The sequence below is a fragment of the Dreissena polymorpha genome, chromosome 9, assembly GCF_020536995.1.
Source record: "Dreissena polymorpha isolate Duluth1 chromosome 9, UMN_Dpol_1.0, whole genome shotgun sequence".
Lineage (NCBI taxonomy): Eukaryota > Metazoa > Mollusca > Bivalvia > Myida > Dreissenidae > Dreissena > Dreissena polymorpha.
The window spans coordinates 88,850,302-88,860,014 of record NC_068363.1 but is presented as its reverse complement, the minus strand read 5'-3'; the positions used below and the strand labels follow the sequence as shown (position 1 = coordinate 88,860,014).

The following is a 9,713-nucleotide window of genomic DNA, read 5'->3' as shown; positions in this document are numbered from 1 at the left end:
CATTTATTATAACCCCACAATTTATGAGTATTAAAATATGTACACTTAATGTAAAAGGGCTAAACAACAAAGAAAAACGTATAAAAATTTTCAAATGGTTAGAAGAAAAGAAATATAATATATGCCTACTACAAGAAAGTCATTTGACGGACACTGTTATTGAAGCATTAAAGCACGAATGGGATGGTGATATTTATCTGAGTGGACATCACCCAAACAAACAAGGAATCACATTTCTAATAAAAAATAACTCAAATATAAAAGTCAGCAACTTCAAAGACATAATACCTGGAAGACTAGAGAGCCTTGACATTACAATACATGAAACACAAATAACATTAATTAATGTTTACGGTACTAACTTAGATTAAAGTAACTTTTACAAAACATTGCATACTTTTATTAATGACAATTCAGATAAAAATATAATAATTGGCGGAGACTTTATTACCGTAATAAATCCAATATTAGACAAGAAAAATGGCAATTTATATACACATCTGAAAAATAGGACATTGTTGAATGAAATAATTGAAAATTGTAATTTGTTAGATATTTGGCGTACATTAAGTCCATCCGAGTGCAAATTTACATGGCATTCAATCTCCAAACCAACTATATATTGCAGGCAAGACTACTTTCTTATATCTGAATCATTATGTAATATAATCGACAACTGTTACATCAAAAACAGGTTTCATGACTGACCACTCCCTTGTTGCTCTCAAACTAAACAACATTCAACCAGAACGAGGGCCGGGCTATTTTAAATTAAATAATAGCATTTTATTAGATACTCAATATCAAGCCCAAATAAAACAGGAAATAACATATACCGTACAAAACAACAATGATGCAAACCCAAATACTTTATGGGAGATTATAAAAGGTAACATACGCAATACAACAATAAGATACACATCATTCAAACAAAAAGAAACACGCAAACTTGAAGAAAAAACACTACATGATATAGAAAAATTACAAACACAACTACATAACACTAATATCATCGACAAAGCCAGTATTGAAAGTGAACAACATTAAAAAAAACAAGTGTTAGAAGACATTTATCATGAACAACTAAATGGAATAATCCTTAGGGCGAGAGCTAAACACGTAGAACACAATGAAAAAAATACAAAATATTTTGCAAACATCGAAAAGCGTTGAAGTGAACAAAAAAACATTCACAAATTTGTCGTAAACGATATTGAAGTAACCAATAGGATACAGATTCTAGAAGAACAACGATTATTTTATGAAAACCTCTATAACAAGAAGCAAACCTCAACCAACACAAATTTCAATACTCCTCAATCAACTCTAAATGATAATGAAAAACACTCATGTGAAGGACTCCTTACTGAATACGAATGTGAGATAGCACTTAAAGAAATGCAAAATAATAAAAGTCCGGGATCAGATGGTATAACAATTAAATTTTACAAAATATTTTGGAATGAGATTAAAACATATCTAATCAACTCCCTAAACTACTCCTTCAATAATGGAAATCTAACTGTTCTGCAAAAACAAGGTATCATATCACTTATCCCTAAACCTGGAAAAAAAACTAGAAACCTTATCAAATTGGCGCCCTATAAGTTTATTAAACAATGACTATAAAATTGCAACAAAAAGCATCGCAAATAGAATTTAAAAAAATATAACATTCGATTATTTCAAGTTCACAATCCGGATTTAAAAAAGAACGCTATATCGGCGAAAATGTACGATTGAAACAAGAATGCATTAATTACTTCAATAGCACAAACAAATCCGGTCTTGTATTCTTTGCAGACTTTGAAAAAGCATTTGACTCTCTCGACCATTCCTTTATGTTCACATGTTTAGAGAAAATTAACTTTGGAGAAAATATGATTAAATGGGTGAAACTTTTTTATAGTGACAGTAGTAGTATAATTATAAATAATGGGTTCTTCTCTGACAGTTTTAATATCGAAAGAGGTGTTAGACAGGGATATCCACTCTGATCGTCGCTATTTATTACATGTATAGAATTCCTATCTCATTATATACAATCTAACCCAAACATAAACGGTATAGTCGTTAAACCAGACGAAGAAATCAAACAGTCATTATTCGCCGATGACGCAACTTATTTTTGCACTAACAATCCTTGCTCCTTTAACAACTTGATAGAATCACTGACCCTGTTTGGAAACGTATCAGGACTAAAATTAAACAAATGTAAATGCACTGTGCTAAAAGTAGGTAATTATAGGCATTCAAACATTCATCTTAAAACGGAAATGAACTTCAATTGGACAGCAAACGAGGAATCAACGTTAGGCATAACATTCACAAACAATGGGAATGAAACAATATTAAAAACATATTACCCAAACTACAAAAATTAAAAAACTGTCTTAAATCATGGCAACATAGAAAACTAACCTTGATTGGAAAAATAACTGTATTAAAAACCTTTGCACTACCGAAATTAATATATGTACTTACCGTTCTTCCAAACCCAGATGATAAAATCATTGAAGATATAAAAACATCTATATTTGATTTTGAATGGGATGGCAAACCCGACAAAATAAAACGAATACAATTAATACAACCTGTAGAGCTTTGAGGTCTACAACTGACTGACATTTATCCGTTCATAAATTCGATCAAATCCAGTTGGGTCAAACGTATATTAGATACCACAACAAGAGTAAATGGACGTTGTTTTGTAAACAAACACTAGCCAAATATGGTGGCTCTAATTTTAGAATATAACATTAGTGAGTCTCTAATACTTGATATAGCAAAAAAGAATATGTTTGTATCTAATATACTATCAGCTTGGAGTAAAGTCACAGATATGTTAGAAGAAAAAAGTAACAGCAAAATAATTTTATGGAATAATAAAAACATAAACGCAAATCATAGCACATTCTTTTATAAAAACTGGTTTGAAAAGAGCATAAAGTATGTCGATCAACTATTTGATTACCGAATAAACGATTTTTATTCCTTTGATAATATATGCTACTTGTATGAAATCCCAGCAACAGACTTCCTTATGTATTACAAGCTGATGAAAAGTATTCCATCACATATAAAATCTATTATAAACGCAAACAACACGCAAAACATTAAAACTCAATTTATAGAAAAACTCACAACAAAACAAAAACCGAACAAACTATTATACAGAATATAAATAAACAACAAGATTAACGAATTACCCAAATTCCAAATAAAATGGCAACGTATATTCCAAGAGCATGAATTAAACTGGAAAGAAATATTTATTATGTCATACAAAACAACAATCGACATCACACTAAGAAACTTTCAGTTCAAATACCTACATCGAATTATCGCCACCAATACATATCTTTTTAAATGCAAATTAGCTAACTAATTTATTTGACTTCTGCGGTGAAAATATCGAAACTATAGAACATATATTTTGGGAGTGCAAATACATCCAACCTATCTGGAATCAGTTGACATCCTTTCTTTGCCAACAGCAACTAAACATTAAACTATCCCTTTTAAATGTTAGTTTTGGAATTAACTCATTAAAATCCATAGACGGTAATACTATTGTGAATTTTATTATCATATTGATGAAACTTTTTATCTTTAACATGAAATACAAGGAACAATTACCAAATTTTAATTGTTTTATACAAAGCCTGAAATTAAAAATCCAGATTCAGTAATGATACATTGCATATTTTTGAACAAAAATGGAATCGAATTAAATTTTCATAATGCTTGTCCACTTAAATATACTACTATCTTAATGCTAGTTTATCATTTCATATATTCATTTTAGTTGTTTTTTTCCTTTTTTTTTTTTTAAATCTTATAACATCATTGATTATTATATATATTAGAACACATCCCGTTTCTCACTGATTGTAATATTACAAACCAAGGTCTAAAAAAACATTATAAGGCATATTTCTGTATAATTTGTTAAAAAAACCATTGATTGCAAATGAAAGACATGTATGTACACTATATGCTTTAAAATGAATAAAAAAATGTTAAAAACCCTATAATATAGGTAAACGTTTTCGTGATATTTAGTGCAAGCACTTAGTGCTAGGTGCAGTTAAAGAGCCAATATGTTATTTTTTACCTTTAACCGAAGTAGTTTAACCTCTGAACTGTAGAGAGACTTGATACCAGACCAAGCAAAACAATTTTAACAGATTCAAGAAAGAATGAATTATATATTATATTAGTTATTAAACAAGCGAATTAAAACTAATGACTGTTATTCCAAATTATCAATGAAATACATTCACAAAGCATTTTCATTCATGTATTTTTGGAAAAGAAAACTAGTATGACTGCCATTGTAAATACGCAATAGAGTCCTAAAAGCCAAAATGAACTTACTGGCTTACTGTGGGTCGTTATATTAAACATTTGTTTGAATGTTCGACATAATAAAGTGTTTGTTCTGTAGAAACATGATATTTGTTTCGATACGAAAATATGTCCAGCAGTATGAAACTGATGACAGGTTAAAAGTTCTTGCGAACGACACATATTAATGACTTTATGCGAAAGTTTCTTGTCGTTATTCTTATTTTTGTAATTTTATTGTTTTTTGCAATTGTATCCTCCATCTTACCCAAAGACTTTGTTTAACCCGTTTGAGCTTTGCACTTTACTGCAAATGTCTTTGTGCTTGTTCGTAAAGTGTGGACAAGAGTTTTAGTTTGATATGTTATGTTGTGCTACCAAACTCGGAATTATAATTAAATTAAATGGATCAAAGTTGTGCAATTTGAGTATAAACTAGACTACCTGTTTGTATAAATGGTGGACATATTGTCATCATTTTTTATCAGATGCACTACGCATGTAAATTTCAATGCAGCGAAACTTCAAGTTAAATTGATATAATCGGGGTACACCAAGAATATTTTTAGCGTAAACGTGCGAATATATACTTTATATGAATTGCGTTTATAATTGCGTTTATATACGCCATGTTTTTTGTTTATTTTTTTAATACGCCCGTAGAGTTTTTATCGATATCAGTGCTGAAACATGTGATGTTTCATTCTTGACCAGTGGGGTGAAAAGCTATTTGTTTACAAGTTTACCGCCATGTTGTCATTAAAGAATTAGTCTATACATGAGATAAGATTTAATTTATAAACTAAATGTTTTATTTATTTATAAGAATATTCATTTTTGTGCTTGGTTATGTGTAAAGTGTTGCCCTGATTCTTACAATACCAGCATAATCATTATCAACAGTTCAGTAGGACATGGATTATTTAAGAAGATGTACACTATTTGTTATGCACATATATAGTTGATGAACTAAAGGCTCTGGGTTTTTTGCGCATTTTTACGGAATAAGTTATTGTTTATGTATGAAGTTACATTACACATGTGTTTACACCTAAATTATGGTTCTGCATCACCGAGTTTCTATTGCCTTATTGGAATCTTAACTTGTTATCGGTTTGCTTTCTTTGGGGCTTGGTCGTCAACAGAATGTTTCCCTTTAGGAAGTGTAAATTGGACAAAACCGAATTGTTATGACATTGAAAATAATCGACAACCATTTATGGCTGTGTTTGATAAAACTGTTCTGACATGATAGACTAGTGAATTATTAAAGATAATTATTTAATTGGGACTGACGTGTGATACATGTACTGTGTTCTATATAACACGTTTATTAAAGTTACTTATTTGCAATTATAATTATGTTCGCATTCTTTGAAACGCAATTGATATAAATGAATTGAAATATTTGTAATATCGTACAAGCGCAGTTCTGTTTTAATTGAATCCCGACATAATTTATACTTTAATTCTCAGAAATGAACTATGTATTATCTTCATACTTTCTGAAAAAACAGTCTTCATGTAATATCTAAACAACTATGGCAAAGCTTCTTGTTTGCTGATTATCATTTAAAGGAATAATAAGGTATTCACTAAAAAATATTTGTAAATTTAAACAATGTCAAACAGATTAGTGTGTAAAGAAATTATAATTTTAATTAACAAAAAACAAATTACAAGTATATAAATGCCTTTACTTTCAACAAGTTGATGGATACTCTTTTAGCCTGGCACTAACAAATCTACGGTCGAATACATATTGTACAATGTGATGAACATTTAAACACATAACTACATATATAATAACCATACAAAACTTGATGCAGATTTTTTTTCGATTCATATAAGTTAGTTTTAGTGTGCTTTTAAAACAAACAACAAACTTTACCACAAAGACAAGCACATTCATAGAAGAAAAAAACAAACTGATATCAATTCCTTTACACCACTTGATTACCGAGCTTTTTTAAAACTAGCTTTGTGTTAATTAATTTATAAATGCAATAAACAAGTCAATAATGCAAATGAAATATAACCGTGCTAGGTAAAATTTGTTATATAGAAATATGAACAAATGGAACAATGTATAATTACGTATGGTCTTTTTTGGTGGCGCGTAGACGAAGTGCATGTTTTATATTATATACTATAAAGTTGTATCATTATTATTTGAAATATTAAGTTGGCCAAATGAAAATGTTCTGACTGATTTAATTATAACTGCTGTTCTCCAGATACCAAGAAACGTTGGATTTGCGTTTTATAAATCACACACTCTTATGGCGTTTTAGGCGCAATATAATGGGAAAAACACTTGTCACAAAATTTTCATATATAGTGTATAACCGAACAGCTTTTGATCCGCTTACATAAGTGCTCTTGTCGTCGGACTATAATTCACAACTCACGAATGACCACCTTTAATTAAACGGATATCAGCCTCTAGGGCAAATAGGCAATCAAAGTCCAATCAAACTGCGCATGTCCTAATAAACCATATCTATATAATAAACGACCAGCAATCATTATTATCAAAATCACGATAGACAAGAGAGGTGAAAGTGACTGCAGACCAGACGGTATGTTAAATATTAAAGTGATTGTTTTATTACACTTTATTTTATTGCGTCGTTTTTATTCTATCATGTCAATTTATATTGCCAGTTGAATATGTGATTGTTGAAGCTCGCTTTATTTCACATGAATATCGTATTGTAATCATATATGCTCAAATAAGCACGTATTGCTTAATGATAAGTTTCCGATGTCAACAATGTTCATTAATAATATTCGTCTTCGAAATACATTGTTTGATTTAAATATATTTTGGTACGATTTAACATGTGGTGGTTCTATACCAAATGTATTCAATCGAAATGTTAAAAGTATTTATTGTCCCCTACCTGTTTCACCGGAGGGGACTTATGGTTTGCGTATGGTGAGTCTGTCTGTCTGTCACAATTTCCTGGATCCTGCGATAACTTTAAAAGTACTTCATATGTTTTCATGAAACTTGAAACATTGTCAGATGACAATATGGGGATTATGCACGTCTTTTCATTCTGTTCCTTCGTCAAGAATTATGGTTGCTATGGCAACAAATATATATATATATATACTATCTGACAATGGTGGAGCCGGTAGGGGACATATGTTGCTTAGATTAGTCTTGTTATTATTATAACTTCCCAGTCACTGACCGGTCGTCGGGTAATTTCTACGCAATATTTAAAGAGTGACTCAACAGTGAGTTATTTTAAAAGTATGATCCGTTTTAAATGTGGCAACAAAGCGTGGGTCGGTTTTCTTTTTATGAATTTATAAAAATGATTGTAGCTTTTAATCCATTAAGCCGCTTTAATGACCCTCTTATAAGTTATGAACTCTAATACGACCCGTTAAACCATGGCCGCCCGGGAGCTGGGAAGTTTTCTTTATTTGAGTATATATCAAACGAAATTATCAATGCTGCATAAAAGTTTGTGTGTGATTAAATGCAAAACAATAAAGAAAAATTATTCTTTGAAAATCTGGGGAATATTGGTTTTTCATACCTGGATATAACATCTTAACAGAAACTATATATCGGGCTACCAGATATATTTTAATTTTTTTTGCTCATATAAGTATTTAAAGAAACATGACTACTCAAAATCAACAAACATTTCGTACAATGTTTCGTAAAATATACTTAACCAATTACAAAAGAGTGGTCCTTATGGCAATTGCTAGAAACTTCAACGCCAGATGTGGTCTGGTAAAATAGATGTTTGTAGATATTGTTTTGCATTTTTAATTCCTTTCTTTTTTCCGCAACGATATCTATTCATTCGACACATGAACACTTACATGTGGTTCGCGTGGTGTATGAATAGATGTATTCGCGGGGAATTAGAATGGAATTAATTGTTTCACAAATATTTAAGAAAGATCATTTTGTATCTACAAAAATCTATGTAATCATACCACACCTCGCGTTGAAATTGAGGCTATTGCTATAAAGAACACTGATTGTAAAGGTGTTAACTTTATTTTACGAAATACTTTACAAATTTTCGTTGATTTTGAGCGTTATAGAGACTTTAAAAAATTGTAAACCACAGAAATCATGTTTTCTGTATTGAGATTTATTAACCTGTATAAAATTAAAAAAAAAATACAACAGAAATCACATGCTAAATTTAATTTTAATTTCTCAAAACATGTTAACTGAGCTTCCATATACAATATTTTGTTTACATAATACTAATTGGGTGATAAACGAGGTTGTCATTGGAAATGACATATAAAGCGATGAATACGACTTTCTAGTTTAAAACAACAACTATTTGACTTAAATTCTGGATGTGTTAATAAGGAAAACAATGCATTCAAATAATTTAGATAAGTTAAATCATGGTTGCTATAGTGTGGAGTAATTGATTACTCAATTTAAGTGAGTGTAATTTATTTTTTGTAGCCCGTACATGGCATAGGGATGAAAACGGTTGTTTAGATTGTATTTGTTCTAGCGATTTCTTCATTTCTAAATTCAATTATTTTTGCTGTAATTGTACGGAACCCTTACATTATTTGGTGGTTTTAACAGCTTCCGACACATTTCTGTCATGAGCTAACGGCATATCAAAAATCCCAGCTTGTATGTTATGAAGGACCAATATAGACCAAATAAGTTAACGGCCACTAAATCTGCCAAACATCCCGGTACGATATCGTGCTGATACAGATTATGCAAACAAAAATGATATCGTGCTGATATAGTTTTTACAAATTTAAAGGTTATCTTACTGACTTTGTTTTTGCAAAATGAAACGGCAACGCGCTGATACAGTTTTCAAAAAGTGGAACAATATCTTGCTGATATTGTTTTTCTTTCAAAGTCAAAACGATATTGTGGTAAAATAGTTGTTCTGTTCTAAGTCTATATATGTCCGAAATCGTTTTACTTCGCATACTATATACCAGCGAGATAACCTTTTTACATGGCAAGTACAGTATCAGCACCATATCGTATCTTGATGTTCGGCTGGTATAGAGGCCGATGCTGAGTATGTACATACAAATAGTAGACAGTACATATGACACATTATACACAGTAATGTATTAAAAGTAATACCTATCTAGATGATGTTACCAAAAATATAACATACAAAATCCTATCAGACGCATCACAAAATATCCCAAACAAGGTAATCACATTAAGACCTCATAACATCCCATGGATGTTAAACCTGATTAGAACTCATAAAAGAAGAAAAAAACTAAATAAAACAAGTGTAATACACAAGCATCATGGAAAAGTTTTAAACTCGCACGAAATTTAGTATCTTAACATATATGTCAGTCAAAACAAAACTATC

The 9,713-nt window shown here is 30.4% G+C and overlaps 1 protein-coding gene across 2 annotated transcripts in view; it reads left to right on the top strand.

Annotated features, from left to right (window-relative positions):
* The first annotated feature begins 6,869 nt into the window (after nucleotides 1-6,869).
* LOC127844883 (BTB/POZ domain-containing protein 6-like) overlaps nucleotides 6,870-9,713 on the top strand; it is a 22,373-nt gene continuing 19,529 nt past the window's right edge. For both annotated transcript variants that reach the window (XM_052375419.1, XM_052375418.1), the window contains exon 1: nucleotides 6,870-6,932. The gene's annotated coding sequence lies outside the window, so the exon portion shown is untranslated. The remainder of the gene's footprint in view (nucleotides 6,933-9,713) is intronic.